Genomic DNA, 21,518 nt, shown 5'->3' with positions numbered 1-21,518 from the left:
TAGCAGATGTTATTGCGGGTGTAGCAAAATGCTTGTGCTTCTGGCTCCGACAGTGCAGTAATATCTAACAAGTCATATCTAACAATTTCACAACATGTACCCAATACACTCAAATCTAAATAAAGAATGGAATTAATATATACATATGTGGACGAACGATGTCAGAGTGGCATGGACTAAGATACAGTAGAATAATATAGAATACAGTATATACATACGAGATGAGTAATGCAAGATGTGTAAACATTAAAGTGACTAAGATACAGTAGAATAGTGTAAAATACAGTATATACACTACCGTTGAAAAGTTTTGGGTCACTTAGAAATGTCCTTGTTTTTGAAAGAAAAGTAAATTTTTTGTCCATTAAAATAACATCAAATTGATCAGAAATACAATGAAGAGATTATTAATGTTGTAAATGACTATTGTAGCTGGAAACGGCAGATTTTTAATGGAATATCTACATAGGTGTAGAGGCCCATTATCAGCAACCATCACTCTTGTGTTCCAATGGCATGTTGTGTTAGCTAATCCAAGTTTAAAATTTTAAAAGGCTAATTGATTATTAGAAAGCCCTTTTGCAATTATGTTAGCACAGCTGAAAACTGTTGTTCTGATTAAAGAAGCAATAAAACTGGGCTTCCTTAGACTAGTTGAGTATCTGGAGCATCAGCATTTGTGGGTTTGATTACAGGCTCACAATGGCCAGAAACAAAGCACTTTCTTCAGAAACTTGTCAGTCTATTCTTGTTCTGAGAAATTAAGGCTATCCAATGCGAGAAATTGTCAAGAAACTGAAGATCTCGTGCAACGCTCTGTACTATCCCCTTTACAGATCAGCGCAATCAGGCTCTAACCAGAATAGAAAGAGGAGTGGGAGGCCCCGGTTCACAACTGAGCAAGAGGACAAGTACATTACGGTGTCTAGTTTGAGAAACAGACACCTCACAAGTCCTCAACTGGCAGCTTCATTAAATAGTACCCACAAAACACCGGTCTCAACGTCAACAGTAAAGAGGCAACTCCGGGATGCTGACCTTCTAGGCTTACTTCCTCTGTTCAGTGTCTTTGTTCTTTTGCCCATCCTAATCTTTTATTTTTATTGGCCAGTCTGAGATATGGCTTTTTCTTTGCAACTCTGCGTAGAAGGCTGTGTGATGACATGCACAAATGAATGAGTGATTGATTGATATACTGTATATTTAAGTAGGTCTTCATGCTAATAAGTAAGTTATGCTAAAACAGCTAAAGTAACAAATGCATTTTCGTTTTCTTGGAAAAGAAACACGTTGTACAGTGCCATATTTTCATAATGGAAACCCTTAGGCCTACAGTACATTGGCTACAGTACAAACTGCATTTTCATTTTTCTTGGAATATAAAAAACATAATTAATTAAGCTACATTTTTAAAACCTAATCCCACATAGTCTGTTCTATTCAAGGCTCCCTTTGACGTTTAGGCCTACATCTCCATGTCATTTCAATAACTTAGCTTCTCAAAGATGCCTTCTGGTGGGCAAATTAGCACTAACTACCATTAGTGGCAACAATGGCTGACACTTAAATAACGTGCCATAGAATTTTGCTGTAGCCCGCAAGCTGTGCTGCGGTATGATGCAACTTTTAAAGGAAGAACCACTGTATGCAGAAATAGTTTTTAAAAGCTTTCTCACATTATTGGGTTACACTTTACAGGAAGCGGCAATGTGTGTGTGCAGTGAGTGTGTGTGTGTGTGTGCTTGCGTGTGTGTGTGTGTGTGGGTGAGTGAGTGCACAAACTGCATCATGACAGATGAGAGGAGTATTTACCTACCTAGTCAGGTATTACCTCAAGAGAGCGATAGACTGAGAAACAGAGAGAGGGTAAATGGGGAAGAAGGAGAAAAGAGGGAATAAAGAAGAGAGAAATGGGGATCAGGGATGATGAGGAAAAACATAGGAGTGGGTGAGAAGGGAAAGAGAGAGAGTGGTAACGTCCACAAAGCTGTGAATGATCAGAGAGAAGGCAAGAAAGGCCTTCTATGCCATCAAAATGAACATAACATTCGGCATGCCAATTAGGATCTGGCAAAAAAAATACTTGAATCAGTTATAGAACCCATTCCACTTTAAGGTTGTGAGGTCTAGGGTCCACTCACCAACCAAGAATTCACGAAATGGGACAAACACACAATTGAGACTCTGCATGCAGAATTATGCAAAAATATCCCCTGTTTACAACATAAAACACAAAATAATGCAGGCAGAGCAGAATTAGGCCGATACACGCTAATGATCAAAATCCAGAAAAGAGACGTTAAAATTCTACAACTACCTAAAAAGAAGCAATTCCCAAACCTTTCATAACATAGCCATCACCTACAGAGAGATGAACCTGGAGAAGAGTCCCCTAAGCAAGCTGGTCCTGGGGCTCTGCTCACAAACACAAACAGACTACACAGAGCCCCAGGACAGAAACACAATTCGACCCAACCAAATCATGAGAAAACAAAAAGATAATTACTTGACACATTGGAAAGAATCAACAAAAATACTGAGCAAACTAGAATGCTATTTGGCCCTAAACAGAGTACACAGTGAGAGAATACCTGACCACCGTGACTGACCAAAACTTAAGGAAAGCTTTCAGTATGTACAGACTCAGTGAGCATAGCCTTGCTATTGAGAAAGCCTGTCTTTTCTTCGGCAGCCTATGTGCACATTGCCCACAAAATGATGTGGAAACTGAGCTGCACTTCCTAATCTCCTGCCAAGGAGTGAAGAACAAACACCATTGTAAATACAACCCATATTTATGTTTATTTTTTTTCAGTTTTGTACTTTAACTAAATGTCTCTATTCCTTTGGAACTTTTGTGAGTATAATGTTTACTGTTGATTTTTATTGTTTACTTCTCTTTTGTTTATCTATTTCACTTGCTTAGGCAATGTGAACATGTCTCCCAATAACAGAAAGAGACAAGGAGAGGAGTGACAAATCAGGCAGAAAGGGAAGAGAGAGCTGGGGAAAAAAGAAAAGAGCACTGCCAGATGTGGAGATAGATCCACAGCTAGATCTCCACTGACCTGAGTGCAGAGTAGGAGCCCAGCGATAGAGAGGCAAAGTCGGGGTGGTAGTACAGGTAGATGGAGGACACGCAGATGGGCAGGATGTCCACCACCCCAACCGCCACAATGTGGCCGTCCAGCCAGTACTGCTGGTGGAAGGAACCGTAGCCCACCTCAGGACCGTCCGTAGGCGTCTCCGCCTGGTGTGTGGGAGAGAAAGGGAGATGGATGGAGGGAGACAGATTAAAAGAGAGGGAGGGGGGAGAGAGAGATGGATGGAGGTTATATATCAAATAAAAATAACAGATGTAAACTAACAGTGAAATGCTTACTTACAGACCCTAACAATTCAGAATACAATAAAAACAATAGGGAAAAAATAGTAACACAAGGAATAAATACACAATTAACAATGATAGCTTGACTATATACTTGGGGTACCAGTGCTGAGTCGATGTGCAGGGTTACAAGGAAATTGGAGTAGATCTGTATATATAGGTAGGGGTAAAGTGACTAGGCAACAAGAAACAGCGCATTCGGAAAGTATTCAGAAAGTTACAGCCTTATTCAAAAGCTGATTAAATAAAACATTTTCCTCAATCTACACACAATACAGAGTGACAAAGCGAAAACAGGTTATAACGTTTTTCAAATATATCAAAAATAAAAAATCTGAAATAACTTATTATTTAGACACTGCTATGAGACTTGAAATTAAACTCAGGTGCATCCTGTTTCCAATGATCATCCTTGAATTTTTTTTACGACTTGATTGGAGTCCACCTGTGGTAAATTCAATTGATTGGACATGATTTGGAAAGGCACACACCTGTCTATATAAGGTCTCAAAGTTGACAGTGCATGTCAGAGCAAAAACCAAGCCATGAGGTTGAAGAAATTGTCTGTAGAGCTCTGAGACAGGATTGTGTCGAGGTACAGAATCTGGGGAAGGGTACATAAATATGTCTGCAGCAGGGAAGGTTCCCAAGAACACAGTGGCCTCCATCATTCTTAAATAGAAGAAGTTTGGACCCACCAAGACCCTTCCTCGAGCTGACCGCCGAGAAGGTCCTTGGTTGGGGAGGTGACCAAGAACTCGATGGTCACTGACAGAGCACCAGAGTTCCTCTGTGGAGATGGGAGAACCTTCTAGAAGGAAAACCATCTCTGCAGCACTCCACCAATTAGGCCTTTATGGTAGAGTGGCCAGATGGAAGCCACTCTTCAGTAAAAGGCACATGACAGCCAGCTTGGAGTTTGCCAAAAGGCACCTGAAGGACTGACTATGAGAAACAAGCTTTTCTGGTCTGATGAAACCAAGACTGAACTCTTTGGCCTGAATGCCAAGCGTCACGTCTGGAGGAAACCTGGCACAGTGAAGCATGGTGGTGGCAACATCATGCTGTGGGGATGTTTTCCAGTGGCAGGGACTGGGAGACTTGTCAGGATCGAGGGAAAGATGAACAGAGCAATGTACAGAGATCCTTGATGAAAACCTGCTCCAGAGCACTCAGGACCTCAGACTGTGGCGAAGGTTCACCTTCCAACAGGACAATGACCCTAAGCACACAGCCAAGGAAATGCAGCAGTGCCTTCGGGACAAGTCTCAGAATGTCCTTGAGTGACCCTCCCAGAGCCCGGACTTGAACCCGATCTAACATCTCTTGAGAGACCTGAAAATAGCAGTGCAGAGACATTCCCCATCCAACCTAACAGAGCTTGAGAGGATCTGCAGAGAAGAATGGGAGAAACTCCTCAAATACAGGTGTGCCAAGCTTGTAGCGTCATACCCAAGAAGGCTCGAGGCTGTAATCGCTGCCATAGGTGCTTCAACAAAGTACTGAGTAAAGGGTCTGAATTCTTATGCAAATGTGATTTTAATATTTTTAATACATTTCCACAAATTTCAAAAAATCTGTTTTTGCTTTGTTATTATGGGGTATTGTGTGTTTAGAATAAGGCTGTAACGTAACAAAATGTGGAAAGAGTCAAGGGGTCTGAATACTTTCTGAATAGACAGTAGCAGCAGCATATGTGATGAATGTGGAAGTGTGTATGTGGCGAATGTGTGCCTGTGTGTACGTGTTATGTGTGAGTGTGTGGGTAGAGACCAGTTCGGATGCATAGTCAAAAAGAGTTAGTGCAAAAAGGATCAATACAGATAGTCCAGGTAGCTATTTGATTAACTATTTAGCAGTCTTATGGCTTGGAGGTAGAAGCTGTTCAGGAGCCTTTTGGTCCCAGACCTCACGCTCTGGTACCATTTGCCGTGCGGTAGCAGAGAGAACAGTATGACTTGGGTGGCTGGAGGCTTCAACATTTTTTAGGGCATTTCTCTGACACCGCCTGGTCTAGAGGTCCTGGATGGCAGGGAGTTTGACCCCAGTGATGCACTACCATATGCACTACCCTCTAGTGCCTTGCAATCGGATTAAGAGCAGTTGCCATACCAAGTGGTGATGCAGTCAGTGAAGATGCTCTCAATTGTGCAGGTGTTTCACTTTGAGGATCTGAGGGCCCATGCCAAAAAAATGTCAGCCTCCTGAGTGGGAAGAGGTGTTGTCGTGTCCTCTTTATGACTGTGTTGGTGTGTGAGGACCATGATGAGTCCTTCGAAATGTGGAGGAACTTGATGCTTTCGACCGTCTCCACTACAGTCCTGTCAATGTGAATCGGGGCATGTTCGGCCCTCCATTTCCTGTAGTCCACGATAAGCTCCTTTCTCTTGCCCACGTTGAGGGAGAGGTTGTTGTCCTGGCACCACACTGCCAGGTCTCTCACCACCTCCCTATAGGCTCTCTCATCGTCATTGGTGATCAGGCCCACCACCGTCCTGTCATCAACAAACTTGATGGTGAACGGCCCAGTACATCACTGGGGCCAAGCTTCCTGCCATCCAGGTCCTCTATACTAGGCGGTGTCAGAGGAAGGCCCTAAAAATTGTCAAAGACTCCAGCCACCCTTGTCATAGACCGTTCTCTCTGCTACTGCACAGCAAGTGGTACCGGAGCACCAAGTCTAGGTCCAAGAGGCTTTTAAACAGCTTCTACCCCCAAGCCATAAGACTCCTCAACACCTAATCAAATGGCTACCCAGACTATTTGCATTGCCCCCCCCCCTTTTACGTCGCTACTACTCTCTGTTGTTATCATCTATGCATAGTCGCTTTAACAACTCTAGCTACTGTACATGTACATATACCTCAACTAACCGGTGCCCCAGCACATCAACTCTGTATCGGTACCCCGCTGTATATAGTCTCACTATTGTTATTTTACTGCTGCTCTTTAATTTCATATTCTTATCTGTATTTTTTAAACTGCATTGTTGGTTAGGGGCTCATAAGTAAGCATTTCACTGTAAGGTCCTGTTGTATTCGCCGCATGTGGCTAATAAAATGTGATTTGTTTGGAGTCGTGAGCGGCCTCGCAATCCTAGGTAAATAGAGAGTACAGGAGGGGCCTAAGCACGCACTCCTGAGGCCCCCCCCCCCATGTTGAGGTCAGCGTGGGGGATGTGTTGTTGCCTACCCTCACTACCTGGGGACGACCCAAAAGGAAGTCCAGGATCCAGTTGCAGAGGGAGGTGTTCAGTCCCAGGGACATTAGCTTAGTGATGAGCTTGGAGGGAACTATGGTGTTGAACGCTGAGATGCCGTCTATGAACAGCATTATCACGTAGGTGTTCCTTTTGTCCAGGTGGGAAAGGGCAGTGTGGAGTGCAATAGAGATGGCATCATCTGTGAATCTGTTAGGGCGGTATGCAAATTAGAGTGGGTCTAGGGTTTCTGTGCAGGTGATGTTGATGTGAGCCATGACCAGCCTTTCAAAGCATTTCATGGCTATAGATGTGAGAGCTACAGGGCGGTAGTCATTTAGACAGGTTACCTTGGCATACTTTGGCACAGGGACTATGGTGGTCTGCTTGAAACATGTAGGTATTACAGACTGTGTCAGGAAGAAATGGGTCAGGAAGACAATTGCTAGCTGGTCAGTGAATGTTCTGAGTATGCAACCTGGTAATCCTTCTTGTGAATCTTTATTTTACCCCCTTTTTCTCCCCAATTTCGTCATATCCAAATTGGTAGTTCAGTCTCGCCCGGCCCGCCACAGGAGTTGCTAGAGTGCGATGGGACAAGGACATCCCGGCTGGCCAAACCCTCCCCTAACCAGGACGATGCTGGGCCAATTGTGTGTCGCCTCATGGGTCTCCCGGTGGCAGGCCGGCTGCGACACAACCTGGTATCGAACCAGGATCTGTAGTAATGCAGCTAGCACTGCGATGCTGTGCCTTAGACTGCTGCACCACTCGGGGAGGCCCTCCTTGTGAATCTTAACCTGTTTAAAGGTCTTACTCACATCGGCTACGGAGAGCGTAAACACAGTCGTCTGGAAGAGTTGGTGCTCTTACACATGGTTCAGTGTTGCTTGCCTCGAAGCGAGCATGGAAGGCATTTAGCCCATCTGGTAGACTCGCGTCAGTGGGCAGCTCTTGGCTGGGTTTCCCTTTGTAATCTGTGATAGTTTGCAAGCCCTGCCACATTGAGGATTTGTAGCAGAGTTCGATCCGAGTCATGTATTGACGCTTTGCTTGTTTAATGTTTCGTCGGAGGGCATAGCAGAATTTCTTATAAGCGTCTGTCACGACTTCCACCGAAGGTGACTCCTCTCCCTGTTCGGGCGGTGCTCGGTGGTCGTTGTCGCCGGCCTACTAGCTGCCACCGATCCCATTTTCCTTTTCGTTTGTGTCTGTCTGTTTTTTCACACCTGTGTTCAATTAAGTTGATTTCAGTGGGTTTATATACACACCGCTGCATGCTAGGCTTTGTGCGGGATTATTTGTGTGTATTGCATGTTAGGGGTGCATGCCTGCACCACGGCGTTTCGATTTATTTTCGATTAATCTTACCGTGTGCTTTCGATACTTTGTTTTTGGAGTCGAGGTTTCTCCTCCGTGTGTGCGATTTATTCCCTGTGGGTGGCGACTACGTTTGTGCGTGTTTTTCCCACTTGTTTGTATTGTGAGTTCAGGACTGCCTTATTAAACGTTGTGCCACTGGAACTTCTTAATCTCCTGCTCCTGATTCCTACACCCCCCCCCCCCACTAGGAGGCATTGTTACAGCGTCCCGCTCCTTGAAAGCAGCAGCTCTAGCCTTTAGCATACGTACAAACTGCATAAATGTAATTGATCAAGTGAGAAAATGGTATGAGTCCCTTCCGTTAAAGCATTAGCAGGCCTGTTCTCTCACTCTATTTCTCTCTCACATACACACACACACACACACACACACACAGACCAGGCTGTTACCCAGGCCCCACACGTGTACTATGAACGGGTGTACAGTAGCCCCATCCGCTAATGGCTCCCAAATGTGGACAGGGATCAGGCTGGAGGGGGGACGGCGCGGTGTCTTTTTTAATAAAATAAAATACCCTGCATGAGCAAAATTCTTGCGAGGGGATGGAATGTGGCCAAGCTTTCTCCTGTGTGTGTGATACAACTCTCATTTAATACATAACAGATTTTTTTTTTCTCACCCATCTGCACACTGGGTTTTTCAATCAACTGGCTTAACTGCTTTATATCACAAAGACGTCATATATCTAGTGGGGCTGGGGCATATTAAACCTGGGGGGGACCCATCTCTGTCCCCACGGCCCATCTGGGCCCTGTCAGGCCCGTCAAACATGGCACTCGTTATCACAACACCGGGAGAACTGCCGTTGCTAATCTAACCATCCAACAGCCTGAAAACCCCCAGAATGCCGCTTGGCCACTGCCCAGCACCAACTGACACAATTAAACCTGTCTACATATTAAACCCCCTTTCCCCAATCCTCTCCACCCACACTTGGACCTGCGGGGGCCCCACCACCCCATTGCTACCAGACCCAGAGAGCCACCACTACTGGGCTCCACATTCTTCCCATACCCCTTAGTGGAGCTGTTCTAAGTGGAGCTGGTAAAAAACAAAGGCTGTCGCCCCAGCTCTGGGCTGCTTTGTTACTAAACACTTGCTGATTACCTGGGTGACACGACAGAGCATTGGAGATGGGGAGAGGGGGTATCCATTCACTGTGTGGGCTAAAAAGTGGCTGTTTTGTGTGTGTGTGTGTGTGTGGTGAACAGAGATTAGAATGAGAGAGGACTAGCATTGTGCAGACATTCGTTTTGAGGCCTGGCAGGTGGAAGAGAGGGAGGCTGGGGGTAAAATGGAGAGTGTTTAGCTGGGAGAGCAGCGTTGGAATTGGGAGGTCTGGTTGATGGCTGTACTAGCTACCTCTAGGGCCTCTAGCTGAGCAGCGGGAGGCATACAGCCAGTTACTTTCTTGGCACAGGCTCTCGCCGCAAACACTGGAGGCTTTGTCAGAGCCCAATGTCATTTAGAATTTAGTAAGAAGTGAGAGCGTGAGTCTCCATATGTGTGTGAGGACGTTTTCTTACCCCCTCTGAGTGTGTCTGAGTAAGTCTGTCAGTGAATGGTTGAGTCTGTGTATTTACTTTTGGTACGTGTGCATGCTCATTAGAGCTGTCCCAGACTAAAGAAAATCTTGGTCGGCCGAGAGTCATCCTGTTCTTCGACCAATCGATTGGTCAGAATGTTTAAACGTATTTTTCCATAGACACACACGCTATGTGTTTTAATAAAATTAACTACATATGCACTGAGCTTGTCTGATGCTTTAAGCACACTGTTTGATTAAATAATTAAGACACACAAATGACTCAAGAAAGAGCCCAATGGTTACACTGTGTTAAAAAAATGCCAGCGAGTGCCTGTGTGACTGGCGCACGTTGTCTCGCTCTCCACCCTACTGCAGCGAAAAGGCACCACAGCAAATGTTTATTGAGCAATTTTGTTTCTGACTGAAAAGTTCTGTTACCGAAATCCTTCCGTTTTCCCTCAACCCTTGCTCTTTTTACGTGAACAATGTAAGTATTGCATGCACGTGACCAATAGGGCCTGACCTATAGCCCATCATAATCACATCAATAAATTGGTTATTACAAACTCGGAACACAGTAACATGTGTCAGGAAAATGGATGTGGAGGAAGTGAAAAAGAAACTCGAAACGGGCGATTGTTTATTGGTTGCCCAGGAGGGAAAGGGGAATTCAGATCTGGGGAAGACATTTTACTTAGTTGTTGAAATGACTGAACATCAAGTAGGGTGTCATGTCCTGACCAGTAATAGGGGTTATTTGTGTTGTAGTTTGGTCAGGACGTGACAGGGGGTATTTGTTTTATGTGGTTCGGGGTGGTGGTTTGTTTAGAAGGGTGTTTGATTTATTATTTCCGGGTTATGTTCTATGTTCTCTCTAGTTTAGTATTTCTATGTCTAGGTAATTGGGTGTTGGACTCTCAATTGGAGGCAGGTGTTTTTAGTTGCCTCTGATTGAGAGTCCTATATATAGGTATGTGTTTTGTTTGTGTTTTGTGGGAGATTGTTTCTGTGTATAGCTTCAAGCCTTACAGGACTGTTATTCGTCATTGTTTCTTTTTGTGTACTTGTTTATTTTTGGTTTCACCTTCTTTGCCAACTAAATAAAAAAGAAGATGAGTGCATATTTCCCCGCTGCGTCTTGGTCTGCTTTATCCGACGACAACCGTTACATAGGGTATAGGAACAAGCATTGCGTGAGTATTATGTATGCTAAACAGTTGCTGTTAGATTACAATAAAATACTTTATTCCTGACCATTTGGAACAGTGTAAACACTAAACAAATAAGTGTACCATGGAGTCTGTTCTAACAAAACAAAAAAAAATATAAAGCCTCTATTACAGCAGACTAAAAACAGTTGCATGCATTTGTGAATTGAAACGTATCTATTGTTTAGGCTAATTATTCAAAGCGCCCTCTGTTATTTAATTTTAAAACTAAAATGCTTCTTGATAAAATGCTTCAAAGCATTAATGTCTCATATGCTGTGTGATGGCATGAACAAATAAATTAATGATTGATACAGTAGTCTATATATTGAAATATAGGCCCAAGTAAGTTACGGTATTAAGACTAAACAGGACGAGCTCTTAGGCCTACAGCTTGATGGTGGTTATACAAAGCTATTATACAAAGCCTACTAATGATAACAACATTACTTATTATTATAATGATGATCATAATAATAATTGTAATAACAACGAGATCAAGAAAAAGGAGGGTATAGGAGCGAGAGCTGTGTGCATATTATCTGTGAAAAAACAGGTGCTGTTAGATTACATTTACAAACAGGCAGAAGAATATTGTAAACACTAAGTAATACCAGTCTGTTCTAGAGATTTTTTTTATAAAGCCTTTATTACAGCATAGCAAAGATTAAAAACAGCCAAATCTGTGAAATGGCTCAATTGCAATACGCTGGTTAACTTTGTTATTATGCACATAGCAACAGGCTCCAATTCTATGGCGCACTGAAGATTATGTTTCAGAACCGTGGGCAGCGACTGTATCCAACGCAGGAGAAAACGCATATGTAATAAAATAATATTAGATTAATTAGTGTTGCACCATTATTTTGAAATAATATAACCAATGGATTAGTTCACTGAACTGAGACCAGTGTGAATCAGATAGGTGCCATGTGCACGATAAACATTTTTTTTTTGCGAAGGCTCGATTTAAGAAATCTCGGTCGGCCAAAAGCCTGTCGACCAAACAATCGACCAGTCGACTAAATAGGGTCAGCCCTAACGCTCATACGTGTGTGTGTGTGTGTGTGTGTGCTTGTGTGTGTGCGCACACGCTTGTGTGTTTATGCAGCAGAGACCTGTTAGAGCAGATCTTGCCTCACTCTGCATGTCAACTCCCAGAACAGCATAATGGCTGTGTCCTTGCTGTGACAACAATCGAAACATTCAACACGGCTAAATGCTAAACTGCCTCTGATTCTTCAAAAGGGGCCTAAATCACTTTCAGATGGGCCCCCAAACTCTCCCTTTCCTCTTCTCCCCATCGTTCTCCTCTCTAGGTCTAGTAGGGAGTAAAACTGTGATGGCTATATTCAATTAATCACGCTTTGCAGTATTGATCCAGTAGGCTTTCTTTACTTACGGTCAAACAAAATCTCAGACTGGTCTTGGGTACCGTATAAAAACCTACAACTACTACCAGGTAGACTCCCCTCCCAGGTATACTTTCACTTTTCGGAGAAATAAGTGTGGGTTTGCTTTGGGTGATGTTTGTAAGAAATTGTGCCAGCCCTAACCATAGCGGCAGTGGAGTCATCCAAGGCTGTGTAACACAAAATCTAAATATCTGCATTGCTCACTGTATAAATATACCACAGGTTATGTGAGCCAACACGCATACACACACACACACACACGGTAATGGAGGCACTCTTAGGTAGGGATGTATTGCGCTGCTCAGAGCTGAGTTGCATCCCAAACTCCATATTGTTTTTTTGTGTAGAGCACTACTTTTGACCAAGTCCTATAGTATGTATGCAGTGCACTATATAAAACGTCCTCTTACTGTCAACTGCGTTTATTTTCAGCAAACTTAACATGTGTAAATATTTGTATGAACATAAGATTCAACAACTGAGACATAAAGTGAACAAGTTCCACAGACATGTGACTAACAGAAATGGGATAATGTGTCCCTGAACAAATGGGGGGTCAAAATCAAAAGTAACAGTCAGCATCTGGTGTGGCCACCAGCTGCATTAAGTACTGCAGTGCATCTCCTCCTCATGGACTACACCAGATTTGCCAGTTCTTGATGTGAGATGTTACCCCACTCTTCCACCAAGGCACCTGCAAGTTCCCGGACATTTCTGGGGGGAATGGCCCTAGCCCTCACCCTCCGATCCAACAGGTCCCTGACACGCTGAATGGGATTGAGATCCGGGCTCTTCTCTGGCCATGGCAGAACACTGACATTCCTGTCTTGCAGGAAATCACGCACAGAACGAGCAGTATGACTGGTGGCATTGTCATGCTGGAGTGTCATGTCAGGATGAGCCTGCAGGAAGGGTACCACATGAGGGAGGAGGATGTCTTCGCTGTAACGCACAGCGTTGAGATTGCCTGCAATGACAACAAGCTCAGTCCGATGATGCTGTGACACACCGCCCCAGACCATGACGGACCCTCCACCTCCAAATCAATTCCGCTCCAGAGTGCAGGCCTCGGTGTAACGCTTATTCCTTCGACAATAAACGTGAAAACGACCATCACCCCTGGTGAGACAAAACCGTGACCTGTCAGTGAAGAGCACTTTTGCCAGTCCTGTCTTGTCCAGCAACGGTGGGTGTGTGCCCATAGGTGACGTTGTTGCCGGTGATGTCTGGTGAGGACCTGCCTTACAACAGGCCTACAAGCCCTCAGTCCAGCCTCTCTCAGCCTATTGCGGACAGTCTGAGCACTGATGGAGGGATTGTGCGTTCCTGGTGTAACTCTGGCAGTTGTTGCCATCCTGTACCTGTCCCGCAGTTGTGATGTTCGGATGTACCGATCCTGTGCAGCTGTTGTTACACGTGGTCTGCCACTGCGAGGACGATCAGCTGTCCGTCCTGTCTCCCTGTAGCGCTGTCTTAGGTGTCTCACAGTACGGACATTGTAATTTATTGCCCTGGCCACATCTGCAGTCCTCATGCCTCCTTGCAACATGCCTAAGGCACGTTCACGCAGATGAGCAGGGACCCTGGGCATCTTTCTTTTGGTGTTTTTCAGAGCCAGTATAAAGGCCTCTTTAGTGTCCTAAGTTTTCATAACTGTGACCTTAATTGCCTACCATCTGTAAGCTGTTAGTGTCTTAACATGTTCATTAATGGTTCATTGAACAAGCATGGGAAACAGTGTTTAAACCCTTTACAATGAAAATCTTTGAAGTTATTTGGATTTTTACAAATTATCTTTGAAAGACAGGATCTTGAAAAAGGGCTTTCTTTTTTTGTTTAGGTAATAGGTTCCATTTAGAACTCAACCCTGGTGTTTGTTTACAACATGCAGGCGCTCTGATGAGTCCACAAACACACACATGGAGGAGCAGATTACAGCTGATGCTAATTAGCCTTAGATTGTTTCAGCACAAAGTACCTTTAATAGTGGGATGGGATAAACACAAAAACTATGAGAGCCCTGACTAGCCTCAATATTGGTGTGTGTATGTATGTGGTGGGGGGGGTTCTTTTGAGGGTAAACCTTGAGTGTGGATAATTATTTGTTTAAATTGCCACTGGCAATACGTCATACATACGTCACTATTATGCGCCACTGGTTTAGCAAGAGCGTGATAACTTCAATCAAATGGCATTGGTAATTACATCATGTAATTACATACTGTGTAGGGATGCATGGGGGGGTCTGTGTAAATGGGGGAGGGGCAGCAGCCAGATAAGAAGTGGTGACCCAATAGGGGCAACAAAGCAAGGGCGCGTGTGTGTGTGTGTGTGTGTGTGTGTGTGTGTGTGTGTGTGTGTGTGTGTGTGTGTGTGTGTGTGTGTGTGTGTGTGTGTGTAACGATGTGCGCTGAGAGTCGGGAAGCAAGTGTTTTTAATTAATAAACGCAACATGAAACAAAACAAGAAACACGAACAACGCACAGACTTAACACTGGAACAGAAACAATAACGCCTGGGGAAGGAACCAAAGGGAGTGACGGATAGATAGATAAGGAAGGTAATCAGGGAAGTGATGGAGTCCAGGTGAGTCTGATGACGCACAGGTGCTTGTAACGATGGTGACAAGTGTGCGCCATAACGAGCAGCCTGGTGACCTAGAGGCCGGAGAGGGAGCACACATGACAGTGTGTGTAATAGAGTGAGTCTGGATGCCAGCCTTGAGGTGATAAAAGCTTGTTTCCTATATAGGCTAACGATCTTCATCAAGAGAGGCTGGAGGGGGACCACAGGGCACTGAAGGGGACACAGTGTGTGTCTCCAACCGTCTAACCCATAAAATTAGCTATTTTAAATCAAATCAAATTTTATTTGACACATGCGCCGAATACAACAGGTGTCAACCTTACCATGAAATGCTTACATACAAGCCCTTAACAAAGATGCAGTTCAAGAAATAGAGTTAAGAAAATATTTACTAAACAAAAAGTGAAAAATAACAATAACAAGGCTATATACAGGGGGTACCGATACCAAGTCATGTGTCCGGAAGTACAGGTTAGTCGAGGTAATTTGTATGTACATGTAGGTAGGGGTAAAGTGACTATGCATAGATAATAAACAGCGAGTGGGGGGGGGGGTGTCAATGTAAAGATTCCGGGTGGCCATTTGATTAATTGATTAACCGCTTGCCGTGCTGCAGCAGAGAGAACAGTCTATGACTTGGGTGACTGGCGTCTTTGCCAATTTTTTGGTGCTTTCCTCTGACACCGCCTAGTATATAGGTCCTGGATGGCAGGAAGCTTGGCCCCGGTGATATACTGGGCCATTTGCACTACCCTTTGTAGCGCCTTACGGTCGGGTGCCGAGCAGTTGCCATACAAGGCGGTGATGTAACCGGTCAGGATGCTCTCGATGGTGCTACTGTAGAACTTTTTAAAGATCTGGGGACCATTGCAAAATCTTTTCAGTCTCCTGAGGGGGAAAATGGATTGTTGTGCCCTCTTCATGTCTGTCTTGGTGTGTTTGGACGATGATAGTTCACTGGTGATGTGGACACCAAGGAACTTGAAACTCTCGACCCGTTCCACTACAGCCTTGTGGATGTTAATGGGGGCCTGTTCGGCCCACCTTTTCCTGTGGTCCACGATCAGCTCATTTGTGTTGCTCACATTGAGGGAGAGGTTGTTGTCCTGTCACCACACTGCCAGGTCTCTGACCTCCTCCCTATAGGCAGTCTCACCGTTGTCGGTGATCAGGCCCACCACTGTTGTCATCAGCAAACGTAATAATGGTGTTGGAGACGTGCTAGGCCATGCAGTTGTGGGTGACCTCCATGTTTGACGGTGGAAATGGTGTTCTTGGGGTCATAGGCAGCATTCCTCCTCCTCCTTCCCGACGTCATCTCGGTGGTAACAATCTACTCCAGTAACTCACGCAGCTGAACAATTTGTTTGTTTGTTAAACTCTGTCTGTAAACACGCTGGATGATTCAGAATCCATTGAAGAGCTTGAACGATTCATTGACGAGAGATACTTACGAACTCTTAGAAACATGTCGCTAGCTTCGGAGGACTCAAGCATTGTTAAGGACAACCAACCCAATCAACAAAACAAACCAAAATCAGGTTGGACAATTGGTATCAACGATGGAACCAAACCATCCCCTAGTAAGAGGGCGCGTGTGGCGAGTGGGGAGAGGTTTACAGATATGGATGTTGACTTGTTAAAATCCATCAATGAAAGGCTTGCCAAACTTGATATATTGGATATATTACGAGAGGACATCAATGCATTATGTGCTAGTCTAGAATTTAGCCAACGTCAGATTGATGATCTAAGGAAAGAGAACACGGAGCTGAAAGGTACTGTAGACTCTATTCATAGCAAGGTGGAGGTGGTGCAAAGGGAGAACAAACAACTTAAAGAAACCTTGCTTGATGTACAGTGTCGATCAATGCGGGACAATCTCATATTTTCAGGGATACCGGAGAATGACAACAGCAGAGGCTGTGAGGACACAGTCCGAGATTTTATGTCAGCTCAACTAAAACTGCCCACTGATGTTGTGCGTGATGTCACTTTCTCCAGAGTCCATAGAATAGGTAAGGCCTCTGGAAATAGGCCACGGGCTATTATTGCATGTTTTGACAAAATTAAGCAAAAGGAAATGACGAAGAACATGGGCAGAGAACTCAGAAACACTGATTTTGGAATGAATGATCACTTCCCCACCGAGATCAATGAAAGGAGAAAAAAACTATATCCCATCATGAAGGAAAAATGTTGCCTGAATCAACGAGTCTCCATGGTGATGGATAAACTTTATATCAACGGGCAATTGTATCGGGACTCTAGAGTAACTCCCTGGCTATTTTAATTTAATGTTCAAATTTGAGTTTGTATGTTGTAGTGTATCATGACAACTTCAACTATAACGAATACATGCTCTATTGATCTTCACTTGACAAGGAAAGGGTTGCATATAGCTCAGGTTAATGTATGTAGCCTTCCTAACAAAATACATGAGGTTTTTAACTTGGTCAAGATAAATAATATTCATATTTTGGCTTTGACCGAAACGCATTTAGATGCATCTGTAAATGATGGGCAAATTAACATTCATGGATATAGTCTACTTAGAAGGGACAGGAATAGGAATGGTGTGGGTGTAGCACTGTATATTCAGAATCAGATACCTTTTAAGAGGAGGGATGACCTTAATGTATGTCAAGTAGAGGCACTATGGGCTCAAGTACATCTGCCTCACCAGGCAGCCATATTGGTGGGATGTGTGTACAGACCTAGCTCTAAGGTGTCCTATTTGGATGACTTATGCACTGGGTTTGACAAGGCCACAGATAGCACCAGAGATGTATTTATCTTGGGTGATTTTAATATAAATTGTAAGGATCACAATAATTTGAATAGAACAAAATTTATGAGAAATGCGGAGAACTGTGGTTTGAAACAAATGGTTAATGATACTAGTAGATCATCAATTAAGTTGGGTCATCGTTCAGACACATGCATTGATCTGATTTTCTGTAATATACCATCGCAATGCTTAAAAGCCAGATCAATGCCAGTGGGCTGGACAGACCATAATATTGTGACCATAACCATGAACACCAAGGTTCCAAAGAAACCCCCTAGGATTGTGGTCAAGAGAAATTTTAAAACATTTAATTATGAGCTATTTCTAAATGATTTGGCTGCTGTGCCCTGGGAGCTGATTTATCTAGAGGATGATTTAAATCACGCTATAGAATGTTTTATTGATTTGCTCACTGAGGTTATGGACCATCATGCCCCTATAAGAAAGAGTACAGTTGGTGCTCGTCCATCTCCATGGATTGATGATGAACTGGGTGAGGCTTTTTCTCAAAGAAATATGTTAAAAGTCTTAGCAGCCAAATCAAAATCAGAAATTGCTTAACAGAATTATAGAACATTGCGTAATTATGCAGTTAAATTGAATCGAAGGAAAAAAAAGTTATTTTTCAACAATGCTTTTATTGATTGTAAAAATGATTCTAAAAAGGTATGGAATACAGTTAAGGGTTTACTTGGTACATCTATCTCATCATGCCCATCTAGTGTGGAGGTTGACGGGAGAATAATAACAAAACCAGTTGATATTGCCAATCATTTTGCAGATTTTTTCACAAAGAAAATTAATTTACTGAGCAACAATGTAAACATACATTCTTCCAAACAAGCTATTGTCCAATGGATTGATGATCATATTATGAGCAACAAGATCTGCTCTTTTAGTCTGCAAACGGTGTCAGTGGAGGAAGTGTTAAACCTTTTGAAGTCATTACCTGATGGGAAATCTACAGGTTATGATCTTATGGACAATTTTTTGCTTCGCTGTGCTGCTCCCCAGATTGCAGTTCCACTGAGATACATATTTAATTGATCACTGGAAAAGGGGATGTTTGCAAATGTATGGAAGCATGCTAAACTTTGTCCTATTCCAAAAGACTGCAAAGAACCCGCTACTCCTGCCAATAGTCGACCAATTAGTCTACTCCCTACACTCAGTAAGATATTGGAGGGTATTGTGAGTAGACAAATATGGGAGTACATGGAAAATAATGATCTGATTACAGCCAATCAGCATGCTTATCGCAAAAATCATTCCACTACCACTGCATTGGTTGACATGACTGACAAGTGGCTCAATGCTATGGATAATGGCAAGTTTGTGGGGGTACTATTTTTTGATTTCAGTGCAGCATTTGATTTAGTGGATCATGAGATAATTTTGACAAAATTAATGCATTATGGTTTTAAGGAGGTAACATTGAATTGGGTACAGTCATATCTAACTGACAGGAAACAGTCCACCTATATCAATGGTTCATTTTCTTCCCCTCATGCTTTAACTTCTTGGGGCTATGTGGGACGTTAGCGTGCCACCCGTGGCGCACCCTATCAACAGCAGGTGCATTTCAAGAGCGGCAAATTTGAAACCAAATAAATGTCAAAATTCAAATTTCTCAAACATACAACTAACTTACAGCCTTTGAAAGATAAACATCTTCTTAATATGACCACGTTGTCCGATTTCAAAAAGGTTTTACGGGGAAAGCATAAAGTTAGGTTATGTTAGGAGAGTACATTGATAATAGCTGTGTGTAATGCATTGTCGATTCAAAGACAGGCGTCACCAAAACCATAAAATCAGCTAAAATTATGCACTAACCTTTTACAATCTCCATCAGATGACACTCCTAGGACATTATGTTAGACAATGCATGCATTTTTAGTTCTATCAAGTTCATATTTATATCTAAAAACAGCGTTTTACTATGGCGTTGATGTTCAGGAAATCGTTTCCCTCCAATACCGGCAGTCAAGTCATGACAACAAAATAATTAATTAATATTAGAAAACATTGGTAAAATATTATATTGTCATTCAAAGAATTATAGATTTACATCTCTTGAACGCAATGGACTTGCCAGATTTAAAATTAACCTTACTGGGAAATCACACTTTGCAATAATCTGAGCACTGCGCCAGAAAAATACGCATTGCGATACAGACTAACCGCCATGTTGGAGAGATCTAAAATCGAAAATACTATGTAAATAATCCATTACCTTTGATTCTCTTCATCAGATGTCACTTCCAAAGAATCCCAGGTCCATAACAAATGTAGTTTTGTTCAAAAAAGCTCATCATTTATGTCCAAAAACCTCCGTGTTGTAGCACATGATCTAAGCCAGCCGGACTTCACTTCACTTCAAGAACGGAAAAAATATATTTACGTTCGTTCAAACATGTCAAACGTTGTATCGCATAAATCATTAGGGCCTTTTTTAACCAGAACATTAATAAAATTCAAGGCGGACCATTGGGTTCTCTTTTAAAACGTTTCGGAATGAGAGTACCCACCATCAACTCGCGCGCAAGGTGTCTAATGGGCCATCGCCGTTCCAAGGCTCTTCTTCAGTCAGATCTCAGAGTAGAAGACTCAAAACACTTTGTAAAGGCTGGGGACATCTTGTGGAAGCAATAGGAAGTGCCAAAACATTCCTCACCCCCTTTGTTTTTCAATGGTATTGGCTTAAAGTCAATTCAACACATCAGGTATCCACTTCCTGTCAGAATCTGTCTCAGGGTTTTGCCTGCCAAATGAGTTCTGTTATACTCACAGACACCATTCAAACAGTTTTAGAAACTTTAGGGTGTTTTCTATCCATATATAATAAGTATATGCATATTGTAGTTACTGGGTAGGATTAGTAACCAGATTAAATCGGGCACATTTTTTTATCCAGCCGTGAAAATACTGCCCCCTATACCCTAACAGGTTAAACTGTGGAATACCGCAGGGCAGCTGCCTTGGGCCACTTCTTTATTTAATATATACCAACGACCTTTCCTATGCCCTAGCTGAAACTCAAGCTACTATATTTGCAGATGATACTACAATTTATGCAGCAGGACTATCGGTTCAACAGGTACAGCAAGCTTTACAAGGAGATTTGGAGTATACTAGGGAGTGGGTTTGCCAGAATAAACTTGTTTTAAACACCAAGAAAACCAAAGTTATGTTGGTCTGTTCCACTAGGAAAAGGCCAAAACAGCATGGGATACAATTAAGTATGGGAGGAGTACAAATTGAAGAAGTGGCAGAAACCAAACTATTGGGAGTGCAGCTAGACAACTGCTTATCATGGTCATCTCAAATAACTAATCTATGTAAATAAATTATTAAAACAGCATGCATAATCAGAAGGATAGCTAAATATTTACCAGGAAAAATTCTTAAGCAAATAACACAAGCTTTAATTGAGAGTCAATTACATTTTACATACGCTCTTATCCAGAGCAACTTACAGTAGTGAATGCATACATTTCATACATTTTTTATTTTTTTTTCCCTGTGCTGGCCCCCCGTGGGACTCGAACCCACAACCCTGGTGTTGCAAACACCATGCTCTACCAACTGAGCTACAGGGAAGGCGTCAAGTGAACTACTGTTCTGTGGTCTGGGGAAATGCATCATCAAGTGAAGTTAGGAGGCTGCAGATTGCACAGAACAAAGCAGCAAGGATTGTTTCACGGTGGAGATATGGTTTTTCTGTTGCAGTCATACGCAATGTTCTTGGTTGGTCATCAATCGACAAGATAATATACATCATTTAAAACGGCCAAGTACAATTCACAACGGTAATCAGTTGGTAAGAGACAGACATTCCGTAAATACTAGGAATAGATTGTCCACCATCTATGCATTATCCAGACAGAAAAGAGAAATAGGCAAAAGAACATTTCGATTTAGAGCAATAAAGAAATGGAATAAATTAACTGAGCAAACCAGAAACCTTTCAATATATAAATTTAAACATTATTTTAAAACAATTTAAATATAATACAC

The 21,518-nt window shown here is 42.9% G+C and overlaps 1 pseudogene; it reads right to left on the bottom strand.

Moving 5' to 3' along the window:
• The window catches only part of LOC115163466 (arginyl-tRNA--protein transferase 1-like), a 174,578-nt pseudogene that overhangs the window by 92,574 nt on the left and 60,486 nt on the right, over positions 1-21,518 (bottom strand).

The sequence above is a fragment of the Salmo trutta genome, chromosome 2, assembly GCF_901001165.1.
Source record: "Salmo trutta chromosome 2, fSalTru1.1, whole genome shotgun sequence".
NCBI classification, from domain to species: domain Eukaryota; kingdom Metazoa; phylum Chordata; class Actinopteri; order Salmoniformes; family Salmonidae; genus Salmo; species Salmo trutta.
The sequence above is the reverse complement of the archived record's forward strand: the minus strand, read 5'-3'. Positions and strand labels throughout refer to the sequence as shown.